Source organism: Apteryx mantelli, chromosome 1 (genome assembly GCF_036417845.1).
Source record: "Apteryx mantelli isolate bAptMan1 chromosome 1, bAptMan1.hap1, whole genome shotgun sequence".
Lineage (NCBI taxonomy): Eukaryota > Metazoa > Chordata > Aves > Apterygiformes > Apterygidae > Apteryx > Apteryx mantelli.
The window spans coordinates 167,954,038-167,981,504 of NC_089978.1; positions in this window are offsets into that span (position 1 = coordinate 167,954,038).

A 27,467-nucleotide genomic window follows, 5' to 3' on the forward strand; every position below is an offset into this window, starting at 1 on the left:
GGAGCAGGTTCTGAATTCTGCATCTGGAAGAGATGGAGAGGTTTCACATCAGCTAATCACCTTTTCAGTCAGTGCTGCCACAAGGCTGGCTGTGTCTGTGCTGAAACGTCAACCGAGCTGGCTGGGACACTCACTTATGTGAGCATGAGGGGCTGTCTGTGCAATACTTGAGTTCAATCTGACTTATCTGACAAAAATGTGCTGCTCCCTGGCACCCCATTAAGTAGGGTTGCAATAGCAAAAGATGTGGGGACTCCTTGCCCAGGATGTCTTCTGTGTTGTACTGACCTCCACTGGTCTACAGACACTGCTTCACTGTTTTTGACATTAGTTCATGGCACAGTCCCATCTTGATACTGCTCAGAGATCCCAGGAGGAAATGCTTTGGGTTTGGGAAGAGATTAAAGGGTGAAGGGGGCAGACAGCACCAGAAGTGTTTTAGAAAGCAGCACAAGCACTTGGCTTGGTGGCACAAGCACTTTCCTTGGGAAGAGGAATGACCAGCAATAAAACATTTCAGGCAGTGCATGGTGAAAGGTGTATCCTTGCATTTCAGCACTAACTTTTCAGGTAGAGAAATAAAGCCCAGCTCTCCCAGCCTGCCTGTAGACCCAGCTATGGTCTATGTGTGGTTGCTGTTTTTCACAGTTTTAGTCTCCAGAAGAGGTCTATTTGGGAGAGAGAGGAGCTCAGACGGTTGGAAAACCTCCATCAGTACCGCTCAGTGAACCACGTGGGTCATTGCTGTGACACCAGTTGCCCAGATCTCATCATCATTGTATGTACCCCTGGGAAAAGGGTGTCTTTTTCCTCATATTGCAATATATATTCAGCAAAAAACAGCTGTGCTTGAGGGGTAGATTCAGCTGCTGGTTTCACAGTCACTAGTCACTGGTTTTCACAGTCACACAGTTCACAGGGGCTGAGAATCAGAGATGGATGGGTGGATGTGATAGGCAAGAGAAGCTTAAGGGTGGTTTCTGGCCTCTGGAACAGGGTTACAAACAGCTGAGGGGGCTGGATGTAGAAAAGCAGTGCTGGCTTTCAGCCACTGATGTGCTGGTAGCTGCTCACATGGATGGATGGGCAGGAAAAGCTTCTAGGGCCTTGTCTGTTGTCACCTGCTCAGCCATGCCGGCACTGGTAACATTAGGAGGTCTGATGCTGATTGTTGACACCCTGTTTTTGGCCTTTGTCATCGCAGTTGCTGGGCACAAACATATCCGATAGTGGGGCCTGGTTCAGAGTTGCTTCAAGTCAAGGGAGACTTTCCTATTGCCTTTAACAGGCTTAGAAGTGCATTGCTGGAAAGATAGCAACACCAGCCCCTGGACCATCTGTGCTTCTGCTGCTGAGGTGGCTAACCCTGGTTTGCCTGTCTCCTTACCCACACAGACAGGGCTCAGGACACCACTATCTCATGGTGAGCCTGGGGTGGGCTCAGAGGAGCTCCTGGCTTAGTGGGGGATGAGGCCTTTACTCCAGGATTTTGGACTGATGCAAGGGTGATGATGAAGAGAGGGGTAGAAAAGCGTGGAGGGACAGGAGCAAAGGATTTCACTCTGCCATGGGACTGAGAACAGCATATGAATGGGTGGAGGGATGAACACAATACAGAAAAGACCTTTTCCCTGCCGTGAAGCTGAGATGTGTGAACAAGAAGGAGCAATTTTTAAAAGGATGTTTCCATGCAGCAGGGCTGAGAGCAGCAGGCATGGTTGGATGCAAGGACAGGGCAGCACTGAAGATGCCTCTGCCTCTTGGCTACGCTGAGAGCAAGCTGCAGGAGCAGACTTGCAGGCAGATGTGATTCTCAGCACTGTCAGGTATATGAAATGCCCATCCATTAGGAAAGAAGCAGCAGCTTTATGCTTTTGACGTCAGTTACTGATTTACAGCGATTTATATCAAAAGCTACAACCTGTATTTACATAGTATTCCTCACAGGACTGTCAGGGATCTGTACAGGGGAGAAAAAATGGTCCTAAGCTAAAATCATAAGCACTGCAACCAGAGAAAGCCAGCTTCTTCCTAGGACTCTGCCAAAGCCTCCCTGTCTCCATTTAGAAAGGCTGCTTTAAGCTTAGTCCTTCATGCCTGAGTTTCCTCAGCTCAGAAATGGGGACAATAATGCTTTTCATCTTCACACAGAAGGGTGGGTGATGTGAAACTTAATGAGATGAGCTCCAAAAAACCAGTGCTTTAAGATCCTGTAATAGAAAATGCTGGGTAACTGCATGACTCCCAGCAATAGCATCCCTGGGGTGAAAGAGCACACTAAAACCTTTAGTAATCCTGGCTTTCTCTGGGCCTGTCTCCAATGATGAGACATGCTGTCTCAGATTGGGTTAGATGGAAGTACCCAGGCCAGGTGGCGCACCTTCAATAGATGCTGTTTGCATGTCCTATTTTTCAAGCAAGTAAAAGAGGATACGGTGGGATGCACAACCCAAACAACAAAGATCAGAGCTGTTAGGGACCCTACATAGATTTGATTTCTGCCCAGAATTTTATGCGTGTTCTTAACAACCCCTGTCTGCCCAGTAAGTACCAATTCACCTGTTTGCTGTCGGAGTCCAAGGACTAATGAGGTGGCGGCATCTCAGTTCCCCTCTGCTGCTTCATGTGGTCCTCTCCACAGACAGACCAAGTTTCTTTTCAAGGAGCAGAAGAATGGGAAAGGGCCTGGGTGGCTCACAGGAAGTGAAGGTCGCTGTTGCCTGGCCCAGTAGTAAGTGGGAGGGGAGAGTTCAGTCTACAGTTCATCTATACAATCTATGGCTTCTTTTTTCTTGGATTTTTTTCCATCAAAATCAGTCTCTCTTTGATCTTGTTTCTGGATTGGAATCTACTTCATTTTTCAATGTATTTGGACTCTCATGGCGTTTTTTCTTTTTTGCTTCAGAAAGCCTGGACTAGTCTAGCTGTCCTATTTTTTTTTTTAAGCTTCACTGAATAAAATAACCCAGGAACATAAAACATGATCTAGTGAAGCAGAACCAGGAGGATATTATCTGTTGCCCAAGCTGGTGACAGCTGGACTGTCCCCCTATAAGCAGGGAAAATGAGTGTTTCCTCTACTGTGCCAGGTCCAGAAAGGAATTTCTTTTGTAATTTCAGGATAACAGAGAAAAAGAGTGGTCAGGGAGAGCCAATGTGCCCAGCTCAGCAGAGGCCCCTTTATCTTTAGATCCAGATTCTGCCAGCCCAGAATAAATTATATACTCAAATCAGGCCTCTTAATTATTCCCTTTGTGCAGTTCTGGAAGAAGTAACCCAAGTTGAAGCTACTTGGTTGTATTCCAGCTTGTACCAGCTCTGACAGTGGGTTGACAGATTCTCCAGCTGAGAAAGGAAAGGCCACTGGCTGCAGTGAGAAAGAGGATACACCACAATGGGCTGTGGTGAAGATACAAGAGCATTATGTGAGGCTGCATTACAATGGTACTAGATAATATTATTCTGGATTGCGCCTCTGTCCCAGGGCACAGGACTACACAGCTCAGAGCACCATATTGGCTATGCATCACCAGAGATGCTAAATAAATGAAAGGCCTTTGGTCCATACGTCTTGAAGCTGGCCATGAGCAGGAAAATATTGATTTGTGGTGGTGAATGTAATTTCTAAATTAATTGAAGGAAGATACCATTCTGCCTGAAGCTGTTCCATTTGCATAACAATGAGGAGATCACCTTAAACAAGAACAGAGAGACCCTTATACATAGTGAACTGTGAAAAAAACAAATTAGCTGGAGGTGGGAGAACTGAACAGTCACTGACAGTACAAAATTAGCTAGTCTGGATCATAGCTATTATAGAAATAGCAGAGAGAAATGAAAACAGGCCTTTTAAGAAAATATGGATTTTTCTCAGGAAAACACCTACACAATGTCCATCTCACTACATTTCACTTGACTGGTAAATGACCTAATAAAACATGCAGCAGTATCTGCCATTAGCAAACTCTGTCCAGTTCTTGATATGGCCCTAATGCACACAGACTAATTTGCAGAACACTTTAGCATCATCCGGCAAAGATGTTCCCATCTCCAGTCTTCCATAGGTCTATTTATGCACATTGAAATGTTTGTATCCATTTAAGATGGAGGTTTGAAAGTATCATCTCTGGCATGTTGCCTGCATAACTTATAATCAGTTATAGGCATCTCAGCTGGCAAATCTTACTATGAGATGTTGCACATACACACTCCTCTAGACAATAGCTTTGCTTTTGCTATTCCTAGCTGACAGCAACAGCCAAGGGCAGATGCAGTTGTGACCTCCGTTAAGTGGCAACACAACCTGGAAACATCTCTCTGCATGTGTACTCCCTGCAGTCAGGTCTCAGTGGGCTGAAGCTCTCCATCCTCTAGTATTTCCACATCTGGCATAATTTAGAAGCTTTTTAAACCAAGTCCATTTGTTGCAACATTCCTCAGCAATACTTTCCCTGAAAAATTGCTTGAACACATGCTCAGCATGAGTACTTGATGCAATTGTCTCATGGGAGGTCTCATGGGAGGTCTGTGGCAGACCTGGGAATTGAACTCAGGCCATGGGGATGGGGCCTGTCCTCAGGGCTGATCCTGGACCTAGCTGGGAGGCGCATTATTTAATCAGATCAAGGGCAGAGCTAGCAGCAGAGCTTAGGAACTGCTGCTTTTGAGCTCTGTGCTCTGATTTTTCTCCAGCCTCCTTCCCTACAACATGCACACAGCCTCTCATTTCATGTCTAAACTGTGACAAAACTATTCCTGGTTCCTGAACAGGCAAATTTCATAGAGATGGGGGAAGAAAAAAACACCCTTATATTATTTCATGGTAAATGTTTGCTCAGCTCTTCTTCTGACTATGACTAAGAATATTTCATACTCAGATAATCCATCACACTTAATGCTGTTAAATTTTCAATACCAACTGTACAACCCACAGAATATACAAAAAACCCTTCTGGGATTCTTTATCATCATAGCGACAACTACAGAAGATACTTGTCCTCCTGGTGAAAGGCATTTAAACCATGCAATCACCCTAAAGCCCTTCCAGCCCTTTTCAGGCCCTGAAAGATAAACTGATTTACAGGTGAGACAAATCTGCATTGTTTCTCTATCTGGTTCTGCTTGGGAGTTCCTCTGCAGAAATAAGAGGAGTGGGGGGTATTAATCATTTCAGAGAGATGGCTTGAGAGGGGAAGGTATAAAGACAAGCTGTACATCAGTATGTGCTTCTTCAGCTCATGTTTTTCTGAAACTGGCCTGCTCTGGAATTTGTTCCTTGCTGCAGTCTCCTCCAGCCCAGCACCCCCAGCTCGGGGGACTGTTGCCGGTGGGGCTGTGCTTGGTGTTGGGAGGCTGCTCTGAGCACTGGGCTGTGTGAGCAGCTCAGCTGCTGCTGCTTGTTTCATCCAGTGGTGATGGCAGCCATGTGCTGGAGTGCCTGGCATGGGGCAGAGGTGGTAGGGGGGGCTGGAGTGTGAGCAGAGCGTGCAGGCTTGCAGCACCATCCTCCAGCAGCACCATCCTCCAGCAGCTTGGGGCTTGGGACCCAGTGAGAGTGGGAGGCTGCTGCTGGTCTTGGTGAAGAAAATGCTGCTCATGGCTATCTGCTCCTTCTCCGGAGCCTTGCTGAGCACTGCTGCCTCTGATCCACTACTGTAACTGCATGCATGCTCCTTGCCTAACCTGCTCCTGGGCTGGGAAACCGCTCTCTGGTTACAGGAATAATTTGGCTAAAGTGGGTTATTTTAGCAGAGCCAGGTTAGGGGAGAGCACGATGCTGGTCTGCTGGCAGGGCTGGGAGTGGTGATTTCTTAGTGTCCCTGAGCTGTACCCAGAAGAGCATGTCTGAGCAGCCTTTGGGCACCTGCTGGTAGCTGTGGTTCCTCTGTACTCTTGGACAGCACAGATTTATGTGGTGAGGCTGGCTATTGCTGTTAGTCCATGCCCGAGCACCCAGGCCTTGTTGTGAGGGGCAAGACTTGTGAGAGAAACTAAGGGAGCACATGGGTAGTTAGTGAGTACGGGAACACGCTGTGCCCTGGCTATGCCACTAATAAAAGCCAAGCTTAACTAGTTTAAAGGCCTAAAGAGGGAGAATGTTAAGCTGAAAGAAACTTCATTTTTTTCTTACATGCAAATAATCTTGAGATATTTAGCTCATGTATGGCTCTCCTCTGCCAACTGCAGTGATTCATCCAGCAGATCCTATATGTATGAAACCCAGACACTTCTTAAGAATGCCAAAAACCTGCTGTGCATTTACTACACATCTGAATGCCAATCCTGAATCCACATCCTTGCCTCATAAAAGGACATTTTGGTAGAACAATCTCTCCCAAGGGCTGACTTCTAGATTGACCTTAAATAGATGAAAATAAATATTTGGCATTACGACAACTCTGGGGAAGGCTGGCTGCTTGACAGAGAAAGCAGGAGCCTAACTCCTGTCTTGCTCAAATTTCTACTGCCATGGGCCACCTCTGCCAGTCTCATTCTGAATAGAGCCCAGCAAGGCAGCCCTGGCTGCCTTACAGCTGAGGCAGGGGTGAATATATGAGTGTGGGACCTAACTTTACAGGGAGATAGTCCTCTTCCAAGCACTGCCTTACTGCTGTAAGGTCACTCTGACATCTACAGGATGCTTGCAGCTGCTTTAAATGTTGCTCTCCCTGAATAGAGATGATCTCAATTAGACCAGTGAGACTTCTTCAGGAAGGACTTGCACTGAGCCAACTCTCTTGTCCTTAGAGGATGTTATGCTCCCTGATTTAAATGTGTCCTGCAGCTCTGTCCTACAACTGTGATGCCTATGGGCAGAGTTTATCTGCAGGTCCCAGTCTGCTTCTTGCTCTGAGATGTCTCTTCAGGCCTGTCTTGCCAGCAGGTGTTCTGTTGAAATGAGGTGAATCACTCTTGATATTGAGGCTGTTCAGGCTCTGGTCAGATCCTGAAGAGAAGTAAGCTCCAGTTGGGTCCTGGGTGGTAGCTCAGCACAAGGGAGGGGATGCAGGGAGCAACTCCTTTAATCATAATCTGAATGTGTATGGATTCTTTTATTTTTCAGGAAACAGCGCTCACTTGAAATAACCAAACCTGCAAGATCTTCTACTTTAACATAGAGTTAACTCTTTAGACATAGGGTTAACCTAGGTATTCACATTGCGAGTTGTGTGTTTATTAAAAGCATTGGGAGCATCAGGACTTGAAAACCATCAGAGCTGTTACATGCAAAGTATTAAGTAAATTGAATGAATTATGTTCTAGGCCATCCAGATGAGTATCATTTTAGGGGACAGAAGATTAAACTTTTGCAAGTTTAAAATGTTCTCATCAGTCTTACAATAAAAATGGAGGATGTACTTAGGTAGCCCTTACTGCAAAAGGTGTGTTAATGTCTGGCTCCTTACCTCTGTAAAGGTAAAGGCCTAGGTAAAGACTTTTTCAGGATCCTGTTGTGTTAAACATTCTTCTTATCCTGCATAAAAGATAACTCTTTTCACTCTCTTACTTCTTCAGAGCAAGTACAAAAGCTGCTGGCTCAGGTGCCCACTGCAGGGGAGGGGGAAAGAGTCGCAGAATAGGAACCAGAACAGCTGATACAAATTACCTTTCAAATTGGAGCAAATGCTCACAGAAATGTCACCTATTAAAAGATCAATTAATAACTTCCTGCTGCAGCCCAAATAGCTTAACTAAAAAAAAAAAATAAATACTGGGAATCTTCAGGCCCAGTTTTTTTGTGAGCTTAGCAATTTGAGGTTTGTCAGTTTTGTACTTGGCACAATTGATGATGTTTTTGGTAATATTTCTTACAAAAACCTGCTGGATCCCTTTGAAAACCTGGACCTTTAAGAGTTGAGAATAGACAGAATCACAGAATCACGGTAAGACATGTGGCTTCCTCCCCTTGCCAAATCAAAGATGAGAGCTTTAGCTGATAGCTAGAGACTGTGGGATGCCAGGGATGGGAGATACTTTGTTGATTCTTCACCTGCTATTTTGGTATACGTTTAATGAAAAATGCAGTAAGCCTTCCAATACAACGGAACCTGAAAGAGCAGTATGGTTCTGATGAGGTCATACTTAACACTATGTATGTTATTATTATGGCTTCCAAGCTGAACATTGCATGCTTGGCTGTAAAGGTTCTAAAATAAGTATGGTTTGACTGCATCGTAATGTGTGGAGTTCATACTCTTTGAGTGACTTCTGATCACTTTTCAAAGTCATGTGTGTAATCACTGTGAAATCTACAATTTTCATAATTACAAATATTGGATATTTTAAGGTTTATGGAATCTTCCTGTCACATATTTCTTGTTTTCTGCACTAACTCCTGATGCTACCAGCTATGAACTTAGAAGGTCTCTCTTCTTGTCATAGGTAAGGATCTCATTGGTAAAAAGCTCGATATTTTAGTGATGGAAAAAACTTACAGAAGATGGAGTAACTGGTAAAACAGACCTCTAATTAGTAGATTCTTAGAGTAAGACCAAGCCCTAAATTTGAGGCTGTGCAATCTAAAAGTCACTCGTGTCCAGCTGGTTGACAGGATTGTGTCTCTTTGTGCAACTCTTGATTGTAGCTGAATCCCTTAAACTACTGGTCATCTGCTTTCTGACTCACAGCAGCTGCTGCTTTGGCTAATACTGAATCAGATATAGCTGAATATGGTCCACCTGCAATAGACAGGCAAGAGCAAATCAGGCTTTCCTGGTCAAACCCTCAGAGTCCTTGCAGATTAGTACAGTGAGTAATAGGGCCTACCAAGAAGATGCCAAACAAAAGCAATGTGTTAACGCTGATTGTGTTGTAATGGAAACTAACAAGCCAAAGTAGGCATGCATTTAGAGGCAAAACCTCTGCACAAAAGGTGCACAGTTTGGATGGGGAGAGCATCCCAGCTGAGATTTGATAGCAATCTGTGTCACTTATCCGATAAGTAAGTTAATTTTCTGTCTGTCCGTATCAAACTTGGCATAGGTCCTAGCTGTGGTAGGCTGGTGGCCTTCAGCTGCTGATGGAGGAGTGCTTGCTGTTGGGGTTAGACAGTCACCCACATAACCTAGTTTAAAAATAGTAAGGATCTTTCTGCATGGGTGGCAATTGCACCTGTATGTTGCAGTGCAGATGCCTTTATAATCAGGAAAGGGTTGGAGGGAGACACATGTTTTTCTCCTGTGGAGTAGGAGGATGAGATGAACGCTTGTTGGAACACAATTCCAGTGATCTGTGTGGGTGACTTGCTGACAGTGTTTATTGTAAGACATTCCACCTGGGGGAGGATCAGGACAGCAGAGACTCTTCTGTCTCCCTCTAAGCTGTGTGCAAGGGAAACACTGCCAGCAGGTGAATGCTTCTGTACTTCTGGCTTGCTGCCCTGTCTGTCCTTGCATGCCTCAGACATATAGAGCTGTACAAGCTTCTGGCAATGGTTATTTTGATGGTCTGAGCATGCTACCATGTGAGATGGAGAAATGAGGAAAATGGAGCTTGTAAAAGCTGTTGGTATGGGGGAGAAGTGATCAAGTTAAACAAATCTTCTTAATTAATCAATTTACTACAGTGCTTCCCAGCAATGTTTCTTCCTTGTCTGGTTGGGGCTGGGATGCTCTTGTAAAAGTCACTACTCCCTGATTCCTCTGCTCCTGAGGCTTGATTCCCTTGCCTCACAAACTGACCTGCCAAAACAAGGGGTGCATACATCCTTGAAGTTCAGGTGCTCTTTCCGTTCACCTAGAATCTCTGTGGAAAAGATTGATCAATGGGGGACACTTCTATAAAGACCCAGGGTTAGTTCATAACTTGTCTGTGCCACTCAGGGAGGCTGCAGCCTTGCTGCTCTTGTATACTCTAAGGAACTTACCGGGATATTGCCTGAAAGGGTAGGCAGGTGCCTTTTCCCAAAAGGTAGTCAAATGCCTTGATATTTGCTTACAGTCCTGGAATAAATCTTAACACAAGATAGGTTGAAGTCAATAGAAGTACATAGTAACAAGCTGCAAATACAGACCACTTGGTCATATAGGTGGGCAAACAGAAACTGAAGAAATCTGCATTCATAACTTCTTACACATGAATCTGATCCAAGGGGCTTCATTTTCCTTTTATCCAGCTGACAGATTTTTTTAAATGCTTGTTTAACTACATAGGGAAAATCTTTTACTATAAAATCCCTTTCTTATGATCTTCCTAAGTCTTCATTTGGGTTCAAATCTCTTCCCTTTCCCTCCATCAACATAGCAATTATTGACACAAAATTTGTATAGGAGCTGCATTGGTGCAGACAGACCGTGATCTGATCTTTTCTATGTGGGAATGGTGGTTTTCCTTGCCAAAGCCATCTTCTGCCTTCACAACAAATACAGCTAGGTAGTAACATCCCTAGTAACTCATTATACTGTAAGTGCGTTCCCCACTGTGAGCTAAAACTCTCATCTCGTAGAGCTCCCCAGGAGGCCTTTTGTTGCTGCACTCCATATGCCTTGTGAACTGAGAGCCATACTTCAGGTGAATTACAAATAGAGTTAATGCAAGTGGTTCTGGTCTTGTTTGACACCAGACCCATAAAGTCAGCTAAACAAGATGAGCTAAGACCTAAACATACCTAACCTGGAAAAAAACCTGTGCTTTCTATTCCACATTGTATGTAGAACACACCTTGATGCTCTGCTGTTTGTGTCATAATGGTTGGATGAAGTATGGCTTTCCATGCAATGGTGACCACTTATCTTAGCCTTCCTGACATGATATGGACAAGCAGGTGATCGCTTACACTCCAGTGCTCTCATTTTCTCCACAGCTTTTGTTCTAGCCTTTTGAAGATCTGTTGCCTCAGTAACTGGCTTTGCTGGAGTTCTTCCTGGGATCACACTCAGCTCCTTCATTTGAGATGCCTGAGTTGGGTTAATCTCAAGCTACCACTCTAGGATGTTTTGACTGTCCTACAGCCAATCTTCCAGTCCTGTGATGGTGTCTTGGTTATCTTACAGTGGCACTTCTTGAAGTTCAGCATGGGGTAGCAGGGGATGTCTCATGCCATCCCAGAGATGAGAAAAAAGTCCATGCTTCTGGCCAGGGAAGAGAATTTTGACTTGTCAGCTGGGGAGAAGCAATTATTTGCCACCACTTTCCCTTCCAGATCCTCTCCAATGCAGGAAAAAATAATTTGCTTTCCCTCTCTGTAGTGATGTTTCTGCCAGGGGTAGCATAAAAGGGAAATAACAGGGTATATGGAGCCAAGAGGCAACAGAGTGTCTGTACTGTGCCAGACAAACCAACCCAGTGTGATATATCAGGGAAGGGCTGGAGCCAAGAGCTCTAATTCACAGTGGCTGTGATGCACCACATCTCAAAAGACTTGTACAAAGCCTCCCTTTCCTGGATCAGTCCCCTTCTGTGAACAAAGTGAAACTCACAAGGCTCTCAATATTCCCTGTGCACATCTCTCTGGGAGAATAATTGTTGCTGTGAATGTTAAGCCTTGGAGTTGGCTGAATGCAGGGGAGAAAACAAGGTCATGCCCCTTCTGCTCCCCCTCCTCTGTCACTCCTGGTTGACTGAAGTAGTGGAACTAGATGCTAATAAATCAGCAATCAGCTATGCCCTTCTGAATAATCTTCTGTTCTCCTAAATTATCTCTTCCATCTAATATTGGTGATTTCATATAGTTAATGCTAGAGATGGAAAGGCTCTGGATTCATGGCCTATAGGATTGCAGGCTCTTGCTATGCAAGTTTCCCCTGCGTCTGAAATAACTCTGCCTTAAATAATTGTTGCCCTGATTTTAGGATTACTGCTGGAAAAAGATAAAACGGACAAACTGAGTTGCCTAATATATGACAGAGGGGGCTAGAGCCATAAGATCTTTGCTTTCGCATTTCTGAACTAATAACGTCTTATTCAGGCAAACTGTGTGTTAATCCAAAGTGGCTAGAAATCTCACTGGGAAGGACACTGCCTGTCACTCTTGTTTAATGGAGATGGAGCATTTAGACACATGCAGGCTTACATAATTTTCCTGACTAAGTGACTTCCTCTTTGATAATGTATAAATCAGATGTACTTTAAACTACCATTTTGTTTTCCTAAAAGCCTGGGCAAAGTTGTGCAAGCTGGAAATAATGATTCCTTGATAAATGAGGGAACTTAATTTCTGAGGCGGGGGGAAATGGTGCAGGCAACATTCTCATGGAAGGCACAAAGAAAGTCTGAACATGTGCTTTGCAGAGGCTTAACTGATTTCCCTGGTATTGGTTTCGGTTACAGAATGGCCTTCAAGTAGAGGAAGAACACCTTTTGGAGGGGATGATTGCAGCCCCACTGGCTTGGAGGAGAGGAGACATGCAGGGACTGGGACGCAGCCGTACTTGCTGAAACATGGCACAGTGACAATCCTCTGGGCCCTTCAGTGAATTTCTGCTGGTTTCTGTCAAAGTGCTCATTCCTCTAAAGGGATGGATTGGAAATCTGTTGATGTATGGGTTCAGGGGAACATTAACTGAGGTGATGAACATCTGGCAAAATGATACACAGGCAGAGATGCTACAGTTTTCTACCCAGTGTCTGTGCACAAATGGTCATACTTTGTCCAAAGGGAATCATGTTTGAGAGCCAGTAATGAGTCCATAGATCTCATGGATCCATCTGTACAACATGTTACCAGAGGTAATAAAAAGGCTGAAAATTGAAGCCATGCTGCTGCATTTGTTGAACTTCTCTAGGAAAAGGGCAGTTCTCACCAGCTTCCTGAGCTTGTCTCCAGCATGGAACAAGTGGTTTTTGGCAAAGGCAATGGCATTTTTCTCTCTTCTGTCTCCCCCATTTTGCCTGTGATGTTAACTCCCAGTGAGACAGGTGAAGAGATCTTTTGACTTGGGATTTCTCTGCCTTAATTTGGAAGGCTCATTGTGTCTGTTTTGGACCTGCTCAGACATAAACTGTTTGTTTATCTCTTCACAGATGTAAAACACAAGGCTTTATGGATGTAAAATCAGTTCTTTACAACTCCTTGGGTAGAAGGTATAATCCTCTCTTAAGAGTAAGGAAAGGCACACAGACAGAGTTTCAGTGACTGACTGGGGGCCTAATTATGGGTTGTGAGTAGCTTGAGATTAAAAATAAGGTTTCAATTCAGCCCCTTAATGAATGCTCCTAGATCTCACTGCCTCATTTTATGCAGATGTACAAGCAGCATATGTTTTACACAACAGACTCATCATGTTGACTCATTGGAGGGAATGGGAAAGGGAGTGTTCGTGTATTATCCGCTATCTGCCTTTTGCAATGCACTTTCTCTGTCTCCCTACCTTACATGCCTTCCTTGCTATGGTCTCAGAGTGTGCATGTGTTTGTGAAGCACAGGCTACCTTGCCAGATGGGAGTCTGTGCTATCACACTTCAAAGGAAGGGGGATAGGTGGAGGGGGAAGGAGGAGATTTTGGCAGGATGGAGCATGTTGTGGAATCTGTCCTCTTGCCCTAGGGATGGCGCAGATGGAAAGCGCTGTCTGCCAGCGCCTGGACTTCATGTTCTGGGGGGAGAAGGAAACCTACAAATTAGTCTCTCTTCTCTATTTTAACATTTATTTATTTGTTCTTCCCTCTCTTCCCCCTCATCCTTCCCTGCCATCAGCTGCAAAACTAATGGCATCATGTCAAAATCTGTTAATGCATTTGCTGTGCAGGTTCAGGTTATCAGAAGCATTAGCTAAGCCAGTCTGGGAACACCTGGGGAACATCTGTCTGCCATCATACAAAAAGATTGTGGGTTCCAGGGAGAGTTAATAAAGCTAATTAGTTGTTAAGCAGTATTAGGTATTGAATAATACCACCTTGGAACTCCTCCAGAAACTCCAAAGCTGTTGCATGGACTTTTGCTCTGCACAGACTATGACAATGATCCTGGGACTGGCTTGCTTTGGATGGGCCAAGTCTCAAATATTCATGGTTGATGGCATTAGTATGAAGCTCTTGCTCTGTTATTGCACCCTCTTTTAAAACACTCCAGTGATGAAGATAATGAATAACTTTCCCCATCCCATGGGCATGTGGAAATTAGTAGTGGGCATGGTTTTTGTTCCAGTGAGGGTATATATATGTTGCCATTTGAAACTTCTGCCATCAGTGGCAGAACTCTTGTTGTTTTTCCAGGTAGCAGATGCTAACTGTGCCCCTACCAGATATCCTTTCCTCCCTTCTTCCCCAGGAAAGTAAACTATAATTGTCCAGGCTGAAAGTGGAGAAGGATTCATAAGGAGGAAAGCAATGATGAAGGTGTTTTTAGTGTATCAGTGGATTTCTGAAGAGTTGAGTAGTATAGCGAGAGCTCTTAAAGGACCAGTGTGGAAGGTCAACAGTATGAATCCATCCAGTGTGAGGTAGGGCCGCTTGCATTGATTCAACCTCCTGACTTGCTAGAAAATCTCTCAAAACAAGAGGGGTTAAAATGCCTTTCTAGAGCTATCTCCCCTGTGGAGAGTCAGACATGGTGGCTGGGAATCTGCTCTCCAAAAGACTGCACTGTAGACCAGGCTTTTACTGTTTGCTTATCTAGGTGAACCATGACTGCCTCAGGAAAGAGTGGAATATAAGCGGCATGAGAAGCAAGCACTCAGAGGGCAATGGTGAAGCATCATTCAGAGAGAAGAAGCTGTCCTGTGATCCTGAACAGGGAATCCTACTGCCTTAAATCATCTGCCGCTTCTGAATCACCTGGATGAACTAAGACTGGGCATGAAGAAGGGCCATTCCTGGAATACAGATAACCCTCGGGGAAGGGATGAGGGAGCTCAGGGAAAGGCTTGGGGTTTGGTGTTCTAGGTTGTGACCCATCCGTTGATGCTGGCTGTCATTATGAGTACTATCAGCTATAGGTTTAAAATAGGTGGTTCAGGTCTTCCTCAGCTGCATTTCAAAGTCTCTATCTCTCCTTAAGTCCACAAAATGTGGTTAGTGCCCTGTGAGACTCTCACAGTTGGCATATGTGCTCCCCCTCGGCTGTAAGACAACACCAAGGTCTGCAGTGCATTTCAGAAATACTTGGCTACAAACTAAGACCTTTGGTTTCTTGTGGCAGTTAGGATGAAACAAACCTGCAGGGGAAACTCACTTTCCATATCTCCAGCAGGCTGAGACTTCCTTGCTAGGTCCTCCCATCTGTTTTGGATGGTTGTGTCCTAGGATTAGTGGTTGGTTACTCCTGCTGTTTCCTCTTTGTGGTCCCAAGCATCTTGCCTCAGTCCAAAAATCTGAGCGGAAATGTTGAACAGTCTTTGCTTTCTCCTACATAGAAAAGGAAATGCTCCTTTCCCAGCTTTGGCTCTCCACCAAGCCTGGGAGTGGAGGGACGCCCAGCAGGCTCAGTCCCATACCCAACTCCCCTAGCAACTGAGCACAATGAAGCAGCACTCGCTGATTCCTGGCATGCTGTTGCTAGGGGACCTTGCAGGTTGCATAGTTACTGTTATGAGGTGTCTGATGATCCACTTGCCCTCTTTGGATATCCAGTTCCTGGAGAGATATGGGTTTCTTTCCCCCTCTCATAAGACATGGGTGCTACTGTCTGCCAGAAGTTTTCACAAGCACTCCCATGCCTCAAAATGTCTCAAAAGACAGAATAAAGGCAAATGGGAGGGTCATAAGCTTTGGATCCGAGAGGGAAGAGTTGGAAGATCCCCAGGGTGCTTGACAAGACAGCTCCAGTGAGTAGGAAGCTGATCTTGACTGGGAAGACTCCACTGAGAAGAGGTCCCTGGGGTTCCTGCTGTTACACTCCCTGCTTTTGTGGATAGGCTAAAAAACACTGCTCCTGGATCTTGAATGGGTTCAAAGCTTGCTGTGAGCATCATTTTGGTGGATGTTGCATGAGCATCCTTGTGTGCTAGGCTATTTGCCACCTGAGAGGGACTTAGTCCTCACAAGACAGTCTTTTACTGTCTACTTCACAGCCAAGATTCACTTGCTTCTGATCTTGCAAGAGCTGTATCTGTGCCCTGCAACTGGAACTGCTCTTACTCTTTTTTTTGTGCTGGCCTGCAGGCTGGGAATGACTCCATGCCACCTGGCAGCAATTTCTGTGGTCCCAGTGCTCCCAGTCTCTTTGTCAGGCTGGGCACGTCAGGCTCTGCTCCCCTGGGTCGTTCTGTTCCTTGCCCCCCTGAGTGCTGATGGTAAAAATAACTCTGCATGGAAATGAGAGCACTGATTAGGATTTAAATAAAATTTACATAAAACTCTGCCTTGAGTACTAATTAATTAGGTGTTAAAAGCCCCTGAAAAAGTGGGTGGGGGGGAGGAGGAGGAGGAAAGGGAGACCTCTTCTGCCTTGCCAAACAAGGGAAGCTATTAGGATTGATAGGCAAAGGCTTTCTGTGGCCTAACTGCAGGTATCATGCTCCAGTCTGCAGGCACGGTGGGAGATTTGCTGCTGATAGGCAGGAGAGAGGCTCCATTGCTGTGGTGGGCAGTGCTACCTTGCACCCATCACATTGGTTCTTGAAAGGGAGGGGGTTCCCCTGGCTAGACTATCTGTGTGTCTGTTGGTAATTGATACAGGATTTTGTGGGTTAAAGCGAGTTTGCTTTTCCCATCTTCTTCCCCAAATAGGAAGCACGTGAATGTGGTCAGTGCAGTGTTGAACATGGGATAGCCGTACTGAATATGGATGAGCCCCTCTGCCTTCCAGCAGAAACTTTTCAGGGGTCAGCGTGGGACTAGCTTCCCACAGCTTCCCGTGTGGGAAGAGCAGGCCTGCAGCTACCTGCTGAATGCCACGTAGCACGACCCTCTGGGGAGCTGCAGGATGCCTCCTTGGCTTTGTAAGGTATCAGGGAGGACCCAGCCTCACCTGGTTTTGTCTCTAGGCCTCCTCCTCGATGGGGTAGTACTTAGCCCTGTGCTGTGCAGGAGAGAGGGATTTAGGAGTCTTGCCTACTTCCCAGGCCAGCAGGAGGCAAAAGTGGCATCACAAGGGAGAGGGGCTGTGTTAGTACTTACATGCGCTCCACGCGTGGTTGCCCCTCAGGGCAACTTTTCCCCAGGTACTACAAATATTACAAGGGACAGCTCTGCGGCTTGTGGTGACTTACTGGTTAATTAAGCAATGAGATGCACCTGTCTGGGTGACACCACCAATTAACTTGTTCCTCATACTGTCTATCTAATCTATCCAGGATTTTATAGAGTGCTCATGGCCATGAAGAGGCTGAGGGTAGGGAGGTCCTTAAATTTTACTGCAGTTTATAGTGCTGTCTGAATCCCTTGGCCACCATTAGAAAATGGGTCATATAAATGGACAAGCAGAGGCATTCAGTTGCTTGAGCCATTTCAAAATGGATTGATCAAACTTTCTGTGTCAGAGAGAACGTTTAGCTTTCCCTGGAAAAGGCTAGACTCCTCACATCCCAGTAGGTCTTCTGTGAATTTCAATGAGCTGGATTATGACACTTTTCCACTCAGTAGTTGCTTATTGCACATTGCAAAAAGTCCTGCTGCAGCCAGTAGGTGAGCTTAGAGATAGGGCCTGGCAGGATATTTATAACAGTTGGTGAAAGCCTCCCATTTGGGGATAGTTGGAAGAATTCAAACAGACTGTTTTTTCCCCTTACAGGATCTTCCAGTTCAGGCGATCACAGCACAGTTTTGATCTTCATGGGTGTCCTGATGGAAGCCACCTATTATGTAGGGCTCACAGTCTATCTAGTTTCTGGCAGCTCTGAGAAATGCCCCTGTCTCCTCCTCAGCCCATGTGACTGGCAATCACCTTTAACTTGAGCAGAGACAGGCCTTCTTGGTCTGTAGGCAGCCCACCAGTTGGACTGCCCAAGCTAGGAAGGCATTCCTGACTATGAAAACTGAGCATTTGTTACAAACTGGGAGGAAAAGCATAACTCCAAATACAGAAATCTTCTCCAGAATGGAATTTTCTCTCCTTGCCAAGCTATATTCTCAAGAGCTCAATAGGCTGCTGTGCAAATCTGAAGATGATACTTCATGTGAGTCAAAATCTGTCCCTGTTCAGCTTTGATGTCCAATTCCTTTTGGCTGTTTTCATTTTTCAGAGATGTTTGGACCTCATAGGATCCACAGGCAATGAAGAATCCCCTTGTTGTGCCACTAATTTTTCTCCACAGCTGGCCATTAAGTACATGAGTGCTTCAATAAGCCATGACCTATTCCATCCTTACCATACACTACATTTTTACTCTGAGATGACAACAAATCTCAACATAGTGTTTTCCCATCTCCCTCCTTCTGCCCCTGACAACAACTGTTTAGACTCTACAAATATTTTGCCCATATTTTCTTTTTCAGCATTTCTCCCACACCTGTGTTCCCATATATCTTGAAACTTCTGGTGTCTGTGGCACTAAGCTGTACCTGTGACTTTTGTTTGTGTATATAATTGAGGCAGACATAGACACCTTACTGTGGGTATGTACCGAATCACCTGTGCTTGGGCCACTGCACTTCTGCAAAAGGCCTGAAAAGAGACGCAGGTGCTTTTTCCAGCGCCACAGAGGTTAATTCTAGCTCCCAAGCCAAATTCCAGGTGAGGTTATTACATACTGCTTATCTAAGCTTGTCTTTGAAATGGCACTTGGCTATTGTTCTGTTGTTCAGGATTTTTACTGGAATGGCAGTGGACAAAGATCTGGGCAGCAGAATCTAACAATTCAGATTAGAGTCCTGCAGTAGTGGGTGCTGCCCAAATATGGTCAGAGAAACCCAGCTGGAGAAAGAAATTTAGTTCACTTCCCCTATCACAATTTTACCCTCTTTTTGGCCCCAATATTTGACTTGTTTAAATTTCATCATTAGGTGAGTAAGAGAGCAGGTGGCATAGCAGGATACACTTGAAAAATACAGTTCTTGCTGGAGTCTCAGGTGCACTTGGCTTTCATTTTCAGGTTACATATTCCACCCTCTAAGTGTAAATGTGGAGCTGGTCTGTTCTGCATGGATATTGGGGAGCTCACAGAATCTGTTGTTTCAGGAAGAGCTTGCTCCCTTCCCAGTATCCAAGATTTCTTTGCCTTACAATGCACAACAGGCTGCCAGCCTGTGTAGGGTTGGAGATACCCTACAGGTCACTGCTGTAGGGTTGGAGACACCATTTGCAATATGCCTTTGAGATGGATTTGTGTGGATTGTGCAGCTGTGGGTACCATAAAAGTGACATCTCCCTGTAACTGTATGATATGTTCTGTAATCAAGATGGGGATGACTGAAAGTAGCTGCATCTGCATGCAATGTGCTGATTTTAAAGTGTTTAAACCATGTATAGCTGTATGGGTCTCTGGCAAGGTATCATGATCAGCTCCGGTGCTCAATTTATCTCTGATTTCTAATGCTTCCTTCACCACAAAGTGCCTGAACCCCACCCAGCACTGAATTATGTTAGAAGCTTGATAAGCATATGTGTAACTAAATAGATGGATTTCTGAAGAGAGGAAATAAGTTTGAGATACGAGCACTTGAGTATCCGTTGGGTTGGCATTTCCAATGGGTTAGGAAGGAAACAATCTCTGTTTGTTTTCACTATATTTATCTTGTATCAGGCTCATAGTTCAATGTTTCTGCAATTGTCAGGGCTTAGAAAAGCTTTACTCCCTTCTGCCTTCTAAATTTTACTTCTCTTCCCGTTTTCTCTTCAGTGCTGGAGACAGTCACAGCTCAGGACAGGATGCAGATCAGAGAGTGGTGGTAAATTCCCAAGTACCTTTGGTGTGTCCTGCTTACATGTTCAGGGGGTTGCTGAGCTTTTGAATTTTCCTGCTAAGTCATCCTGGCAGGCTCTCAACTCTTTTTAGCCCTCCTCTGAAGGAGCAGGAATCCTGCTTCCTGGGATCATCTGGTAATTTTATTTAACAAATTTCCTCTTAATGCAGATACCTGCAACACTGACAGCACTTATGATTTATCTAACCTTCTTCCAATGGCACATTATAATGGTGGTGGTGTACAATGGGTTTTAAGTTTGTAGAAGGCTGTTGGAAGTGTCCTGTAGCCCCTAAGCTAAGCATTTCTTGTATGGTTACATATGACAACCAGGTAGCAACCTCAATGGCATGACTGGTTTACTCCTGTACAGAGCGGGATAACAGCACAAAGCTCCTCACATGCAGGGAGACATGGACAGAGGTTAGGGTGTTTAGGGTAAGGCCAGTTCTGCATTGTCATATTTTCCAGGAGAGGTTAGCCTTAAATATATTACCTCAGTGTTTTCATGCATATGTTCTGTTTACTAATGTTATCCCTCCTCCTTCACTGGAGAAAATCCAGCAATTTTCCCTCAGGGAATGGAGAGAAAGGCATGACCGGCTGGTGGAAGGGTGAAGTCTCACTGCCTCCAAAATGGCTGCAATTCATCTGAGCCATTTCAGCTGCTCCCTGTTATTCTAGTGATCCCAAGGGAGCTAATTCATTCAAAACTCTTAAAATATTCAAAGACAGGTTATGTTCCTGGGTGATGTTGTTTTTCATTTATTTTTGCTTGTACATCCAAGCTTTTTTATATTCATGTGCATTCCGCTACATGTCTTCAGATTAAAAAGTATTTTAACACCTTTTAAAGGTTCCTTGGGGATTACTAGGGCAAAGAAAGAAATCCCTTTTCCATATATGCAGTAAATTTACAGCCCAGTATCACAAAGATTTTCCAGAATTGGAAACCTCTATTGTGTTTTTGGGTCAAAATCATAGATTCAAGTTGGAAGAAACCTCAGGAGGTCATTTAGACAGGACTCAAAGCAGGGTCAGTGTCTTGACTTACCCCATCTTTCTGTCTTACACACATTATAAACTTAACTCTGAACGCAGATGTCAAGTACTGGAGAAAAAACAACAACATTATATAGCATTATGAAGCACAGCTCCAAATTCTGACTTTTTTTCCCCTCCTACAGTATAAGCAATCTCTTCTGCTAACAGTCAACCACAACAGCTCCATCTGATAGAACAATTCTTTAGAAATCTGTCACGCACAACTGCCACTGATTTCAATGCAGACCTGCTTCTGTATTCTGAGTCGCTAGGAAGTGCTAGGGGCTGAATACAGTGAGTTCTGTGTTCAGGGAGAGCGGCTGTGTGCAGCAGACAACAGCTCTGTGTGAGATAGTGTAGACACAGAGGTGAGACTGTACGTAAGCCTTTAGGTCCCTAATCCAACAAAAGTAAATTTGGCTCAGATATCCTGACATTTTAGGCACCTGTTGTAAGGGGTGGAGGAAAAAAGTCAGCTTTTCTGAAGTGAGTGGTCTCATCTCCGTATTATCATTGTGGTGCCAGTGGAGACCACAGACTATCTATTTGATGGGATCTAGACCTACAATGAGACTGTGGTGATCTCAGCCCTGGTTTTGGCTGCTTGCGCAAGCAGGGTAAGCCCCACAGTCCTTGGGAGAAGATTTACAAAACTATGCAGATGCCTTCAGGGCAGGTCCTACTGGGATCTTCAGAAATTCCAAGGCACCCAAGTACATCAGTAAATCAGCATCTGGTTCAGTGCCTACAGGCAGGATCCTGGATTTATCAGTAAAGGAGGTAATCTGTGGGTGGGGAGAAGACTAGGCTAGATGAAGAACATGATCCTTTAGGGTCCAGGAAGTTCACGTCATGGCAGCAAGATGTGAGGCTGTATCTAGTGCCTGCCTTGCTTTTCTTACATTGTTTGATAGCAGAAGTGGTTACACAGCAGTGGATTTTTTTTAATGAAGCCCAGGTTTTCAGATGGTTACCTATACAGAGATGTGTGGGCAGCCTGTTGCTGGGACTGTGATGTACATCTTGTGATGTATGGAGTGCTCTTCACTTTCAGTCAAGCTGCTGGACACAAGGTGGCCAGCATGCTGGGGAATGGGGCTCTGCTTGAGCTTGAGAGAGCTGAATGACAAATGGCAGAAATGATGCAGTGCTGGGAAATCGAACTCAACAGAAACCTTTCCCAGCCTCACTAGCAAGCTGTCTCGCTGTCCCCCTCTGCCAGGACTCAGCCCAACTTTCTAACCAAGCAACCAGCCAGACACCTTTAAAAAAAAGAAAAAAAAATCAGCCTGTCAGATAGTTTTTTCCTCACTCAGACATGTTTTTCCCCCTAATTACCCTGGCCTATGGTCCAGAATTGACAGCCAATTGATCAGCCAAGTGATGTTTTTTTTACACATCCACATGTCTCTTTGTGACCAAAGCCCTGTTGATGAACTCTCCGTATCAGGTTACTGTCTAGTCAGAATGTGCTTGCTACAGACACAAGAATCACCAGTAAGTGAAACAGCTTTTCTTTAGCTAAATATGCCATACGTTTGAGAAGTCTGTCCTCTATGACAAGATCTTCCAGGGATAATGATGGATAGTGTGTAGGCTGGGGCTGTCCTTTAGCCAGAGATATTGTGGAGATTTGTAATAGAAATGTTGACAGTGGTATTGGTAACAGTATGAACGGGCATGAAAGGCACCAGAGGAAATAGAAGAAAGACAAGAGTGGAAGGTGTTGATGGCATCTAGACTAGAAAGTCATCAAGATCACAACACATCTTCCAGCTTCTCAAAAAACCTAGATTTGGAAAACAAAGCAAAAGACAGACTGAAGCCATTAAGAGGTAATGGTGGGAAGATAAAGAAGAGGCTTGAAATCATTAAGAGACATCTGGGTAAGGAGACTAAAGATAATGAATAAATCAACAGTGTTTCCTAATATGTCTGAGAGGTGGACTGCAGTGGGGAGAGAAAAGCTCACAACTCCTGTGAACCTGTAAGTATACGAAAGGCAGATCCAAAACCAGCTCATGGTCACCCACCTAAGAAGAACTCAAGAGATTTGATGACTCACTAGCTACTGTCCCTTGTCCTCCTGTCTTTGCAAGTAGTTCTGGCTACAGCACTTGAGCACATATGCCTTGGTGCCTGAGAACATGTTGGCATGAAAGAATGAGCATGAATGAAATCAGTATAGTTTAGAAAAAAATCATCATCTCCTCTTATAAGGTCTCTCACTAAATTTTGCTGCATTAGTTGAGGTTTGTGCAACAGCCTGCTCCTAGCCAAGGAGTTAAAGTGCATTAAACCTTAAAGGATGATTTTCTGCATCAGGAATGTGGAATCTTTTCATACATCCCTATGTGTGCTGCAAAGTGTGAGGTTAAATTAATTCTCAAATTTCCTCAGTTTGACATAGCTTTGCCTCTCCATACAGTATATAACTGAAGGAAGGATAAATTTCTCTCCTCCTCTGCTTCTTTCTTTCTCTACCACCTGTTCACACATATGATGTCTTCTATCACCAGAGACTATATGTGCTATCTTGAATGAACAAACCTCGATCCATAGCTGTGGTCCTGAGGCAAAGGTGTGTTGGGAATATTAAAAAGGCAGGCTGTGAATGAGGGAAGAGAGACTCTATGGATTATATGTGTTCTTCCTCATCTTCTTTCTCTGCATAGCTCTGGCTCTAGCTCATGTGTGAGCTGCAAGAGAGCTGTCAGACTGAGCACTGCTCATTGAACACAGCTAGCCAGGAAGTGAGGGTTTTGCTAGTGCAATGAGGAGAAGCAAACCTTTCATTCCAGTTAGCATATGGGAAAGAGTCTGGCTCCTGGCTGGACTCTCTGCTCACCCTTCCAGGAAGACTGTAAGTGACCGAGATTAGTTGTCCTTCTCTCTGTCTCTAAGCGACTGAATAGACCTTGAGGTGCTCAGATAACAAAAGCGTCTGCATTCTCTCCCCCGCTCCCATTTTCTCTCACAGACTGAGGGGGCACGTGCTTGCTGCCTGAATGTAAAATGGCTTCTTTATTTCTTCTGCTCAGTCACAGCTCCGCTAACTTCAAGCACAAGTCCTGTTGGGAGAGGCTACAGGAGCAGATAACCAGGGAGCCCTTTTGTGGATGTGTAGAGGACTCAGTGCTTGGAAGGGTGTCTGGGGTGTGCCTGGCCAGCAGTCTGCCTGTCGTTTGCAGTGAGGTGTGACTGGGTGAGAGACAGGGGGTGGCTGGTGCTTGTGTGTCTGCTGGGACTACATGGGTGCAGGTTTTCATTTGTAGGATATGTCTCCGCACAGACTGGGCTTGTGTGAAAGAACATAGGCTGTGTGCGATACAGGTGGTTATAGGGTCACTGGATGAATATGTAACCATAAAATTGTAATGCCCCACTGCCCAATGGTCAGTGTAGCCCGGCACTTGGCATCACGCAGTGGCAGTAGAAGAGACTATTGGGGAAAAGCATGAGAACCTGGCCCCCGCTCTTTCCCTTGGTACCCCACCAGCACCCATAGGCCTGAGCCAGGGATGGCAGAGCTACATCTCTGTCTCTTCCCTTTAATGGCATGGCCCTTTGCCCATGAATTTTTTCAGTCCCTTTTGAAACTGCTGCCACCAGCTGCTGCCACAACTTCCTCTGACAGCAAAGTCCTGAAATTCCCAGTTACCCACAGTGTAAAGAAGCATTTTCTCTTGCCTTTTTTCAACAGATCTCCTACTGGTTTCATAGTGACCCTTGTTCTAGCAGCATGGCATTTGGTGAGCAGCAGTTCTGCTTTCACCTTATCTGCTGCCTTGGTGAATCTGTAAAGCCTCCTCACTTCCTTCCTCAACCTCCTCCTCTCCAAAGTGAAGTGTCCCAGCTGTTTTGGTATGTCCTCCCAAGGCAGCTGCTCCATCCCCCTGACCATTTTAGTTGCTCTTCTCTGTGCCTTCTCTACCTGCACTGTGCCTTCCTGGAGAAGCAGAGACCAGAACTGCACACTGTCGCCTAAAGGTAAGTGCACCCAGGTGTTATATAGCAGCAAAATGATACACAGGAAAGGCATCAGTGGCATCCTGTTGCACTCAGGAGTCATCAGCTTTGACCAGCATTGCCTGTGACCTCTCCTCCCATTCATTCCCAGTATTCACAAAAGCCATTTCACCAAACAATTTAGCTGTGATATTTCCCAGTCTGTTCTGTAAATATGACACAAAGCAGAGAAACTTTCACAGGGTATATGTAAAAAAGAGACTTGGATATCTCTTTCTGCAATGTGTGGACAGCTCAACTCAGAGCTCAGACTCACTTACAAGCAACGCAGAAAAGGAAGCACCACTAGGAGCATCCCTGTGGCTAGGACTACACTGCTCTGAATGCATCACTTCTGGAGCATCTGGGAACAGGGCGGGCTTCACCTCTCACCTGTCCTTTAGTCAGCTGGTTGCTGCACTGGCTGCTTTGGTGCACTTCACAGTGTGGTTGCTCTTTTGCAGTGCTCTATCTCTGCACATATTAGGAGTTTGGCCATGGTTCTGGCTAGTCCTTAACCTTCGCTGTTACATCTACCCAAGAAGACAGATAACTAATTTATGGCACACAGATAATACTGTTCAATTACTGGAGGCAGCAGTTCAGGTGTGCAGCAATGAACTGGCTAATTATGGAAATGCAGCCACCTCTGGGTAGGAACAGGGGAGCTGGCAGAAATGTGATGGGCCAGAGCGGAAGTGAAGATGAGGGCTATTGCTGATGGAAAAGGCTTGAGGGAATTTTGAGGTAGGCTCTAACTGCCTGAGTTAGCAGTCATCTAGTGGAGAACATCTCCTAAACCACTGTTGCAGAGTGTACATCAGCCAGTTATTTCTGATGACCTTGCTGACAGGTCCGCTGTGAGGCAGAAGAACGAGACTGAAGGAAAGAGGAAGGATTTTCCTGGAGATTTTCCTGTGTGCAAAATGCTGAACTTCCAGATAGCTTTGAATTTAGATGGAGAAGAACAACCAAGACAGAAAGCAAAGAAAGCACAGATGGTTTCTGGAGACAGAAGAACCTATTAGTGGCTTACAATGTCTAAAACTGAAATGTCTCTACAGGAAGGCCCTACTCTGTCTAAAAAAGAATTGTAGCACATAGAAACTGCATATACTCTCCAGCAATTGCTAACTTGACCATGGCTAGGCTTCAGATCATCACTTTCTGCTCATAACATGGCTTCTAGCACAGTTAGTGCAGACTTTGGCCATTTCATTCAGCATCTCTCAGGCCCTGGAACAAGTGAGAAAATGGGAAAAATGGAGCAGACTGTGCCTAGTATTGCCCGACTATGTGGCTCCCGGAAACCTCCTTGGGTCCTGGTGGCTTTGCAAGTGCCAGTTGGATGCTCTGGGGGAGAGGGTCAGTGGGTGAGGGCAGCACTAGCCTTGGGAGGTGCTCTCAGCTGGTCGAGCACAGTACAGGCATTTCTAGGGGGCTGTGGCACAGCAGGACAGAGCCCTCCTGTCCTTGGCTCCTGAGGCATGGCTGGGGCAAACACTGTGCAAGAGGCCAGAATGTCCCCCAGGATGATGAAGTGGCCTAGAAAACATATTTTCCCATTTGCATTCTGGTCCTTCTGCTGAACTCAGCTCCACAGCTGAGATAAGTAACTTTAGCCTTCTGTGTCTTAGTGTTGTCAGCTAAAAAATGGGGTTAATACCAAGCTTATCTACTTTCCAGTGAGTTGCTGCTAAGGAGGGTTAGTGTTAGTTAATGTTTGCACAGCTCTGCGATGTGAAAGCGGCAATATCATGCTAAGTATTATTCCTGGTGCCTAGACACAATGATTCGTCATAACCAGAGCAGTCAAATTAGCTGAAAGACGAGAGATGTAGGAATGAGGAAAGCAGAGGAGATATACAAACATAATACTGTACGCATTATGCATGATGGCCTGCAGCTGCAGAGGGCAGAGAAAGCTCTGCTCCTGCTATTTAGGAAGCTGGAGAGAGAGGCCACTGTTTGCGTAAGTGTGCAGGCATTCCTCAGCAGCCTCAGCTGTTGCTGCAGCAAGTGACAGGCTGAGGAAGGGAAAGAGCAGTTCCTTATAGATGTATTTCTGGCATCAAGGGCCTTGCTCACTTTCTGTGGAGGATGCTGATTCCCTGTAAGGCCTTTTCGATTATAGCCCCTAGGAATGAAACTCTTCTAGCTGCAGACCAGGGAAGCAGTAGCCTTTTGCTTGTAAATCAAACAGAAATTGTAGCAGGTTGGCTGAGCTACACGACAAACCTGAGCAGCACTTCCCAGAGAGTGAAAGGCAACCCTGCCTTGTGTCCATCAACTAGCACTGTCCACAGCAGGGAGCAAGGAAAAATTGTCACTGGGGGTTGAACATGGCAGTGTTTTACCAGCCACAGTGCGAGGCAGCTCTGGGCATAATGCAGCCTGGGAGGTTTGCTGGCTTCAACAAGAGAGCCATCTCACCCAGGGCCTTCACGCCAGCTGTGGCTAAGGAGCAGATACATAGGGAGAGCGTAGGAGAAGCAGGGTGAGAGTGAAGCGGTCTCTCCCTGGGTAGAGTCACTCTGTTCCTGTCAAACCACAGTTCTGAAGGGGAAAGAAAAGTAGTGGGACTTGGTTGACTCAAAAGGGGGATTTAGGACTGTGTGATGCGATGCCACTTCCCAAAGCTGGATTTTGTCCAAGACATTTGGATCAACACCTTGTTTTTTTTTGGCAATTGATCTG